The 1,651-nt window shown below is 30.5% G+C and overlaps 1 pseudogene; it reads right to left on the bottom strand.

The window, feature by feature from the left end:
* Positions 1-295: 295 nt before the first annotated feature.
* Positions 296-396, bottom strand: LOC138834420 (U6 spliceosomal RNA; annotated as a pseudogene).
* Between the last annotated feature and the right edge of the window lie 1,255 nt (positions 397-1,651).

Genomic DNA, 1,651 nt, shown 5'->3' on the forward strand with positions numbered 1-1,651 from the left:
TCATTAATAAATGTGTCCTTTCAGATTGCATTACATATAGAAAAAGTTTAAGATTCTTTTTTTCCTAGGTCCTTGTATTATTTTATTTCTTTGGGATAAAATGACAATGTTAACTAATTTCAAGTTTTGTAAAGGTTATGCTATGTAAAGGCCTTTCTCAGGTGAAGATTTAATATACTGATGTCAAACTAACCTTTAATTCTATGAATTACACGTATTGTTACACTTCTATTTTTGTAATGAACTTTTTAATAACTGTTTTTAACTGTTTTTCATTTCTTGCATCAGAAGAATGAAAAATATGGAATACTTCACAAATTTTCATAGCATTCTTCGGCAAGTGCCATGTTAATCTCTGTATTGTTGTAATTTGGGTAGGCCTGCTGCTGAAAGATGTAGTATCATCTAAATTTAAGTACTTAATGATGCACTCTTTATACAGGCATATATCCATGGTTGACTATTTATAACAAGGAACCCTTATTGTTCCTAAAAATTCTATTGATCTTATTTCTCTAAAATTCTGTGTATAATGGAAAAAAACATATTTCTTGGTCGATTGCTCATATTTGCAATTTTTTGTCAATGACTATTTTGTCTTTTTCATTTTAAATTTTATCATACTTTGAAGCCTTTACAGCTATGTCCAAAGGTGATTGCTTTTCAAGTATTTATCAACTGAGTTAGCTTTGTGGAGCTAATGGATTCAAAGAAAGCCTTGCTTAAGAGCTACTTCTTAACTTGTGCAAATTAAAATTTCCAAAATGAGGTCTTGCTGGGACAAATGTCTAGCTGACCCTTTACCTTTCTTCCATGTAGGAACAGACCAATCAGAATATCTTACCGTGACAGCAAAGATTGTCCACTGGAACAAAACTAACCTTAGTTACAAGAGATCATAGAGAGATGAACAGTTCAGACAGAATTGTTTAGAATGGAAGGCATTTTATCAAAATATAATTGTTTATTATACTTATCATTTCAAAAGTAGCTAAAGCCAAGAAGGTGAAAAAATTGTTCATATGCATGATTACCTACTGTCCTTGCCTGTCTATCATCCAACCAGGCAGGAACTTACACTACTGACTTTCTATCACCAAATATTTCTATAGCTCCTGGAGAAGTCCATAAGTTTCTCCTCGATATTAGGCCTTAAATTGGTAATGTTTTAATCACAGTGTTCCCTCTTGCCTCTAGGCTGTAAATCAACAAATGCTAAAGCTTTAAATCTAACTCTACCAAAAACTGAGGTAGAGATAATGGAATAATACTTTAAAACAGAGTTGCCTTTTTTATATTATATATACTTATATATTTTATATTTATATGTGCTGATTTTAAATTTCACACAGTGAATCTTACTAGAATTGATAGTTTGACAAATATATTGACATTTATACTCATAAATAGATTGGAATATAAATAATTAGGTTTAGAATATATATTAGAATATAAAAAGTTTCAATTCAATGTCTTCGGTATAAACTTGTGATACCTTCCATGTGTTCGTGGTCTTCAGAATTCATATGGTAAAATAACAGTATTGTTTTCCACTAATGTATAAGGGATTTTACTCTGATACTCTGTTTATTGTTTTAACTTGCTGGTCCCAAAGTGTTTTTCTCCATATTTCTGAAGCATTCTTACTGAT

The sequence above is a fragment of the Dipodomys merriami genome, unplaced genomic scaffold (assembly GCF_024711535.1).
Source record: "Dipodomys merriami isolate MVZ:Mamm:240054 unplaced genomic scaffold, mDipMer1.0.p SCAF_214, whole genome shotgun sequence".
Lineage (NCBI taxonomy): Eukaryota > Metazoa > Chordata > Mammalia > Rodentia > Heteromyidae > Dipodomys > Dipodomys merriami.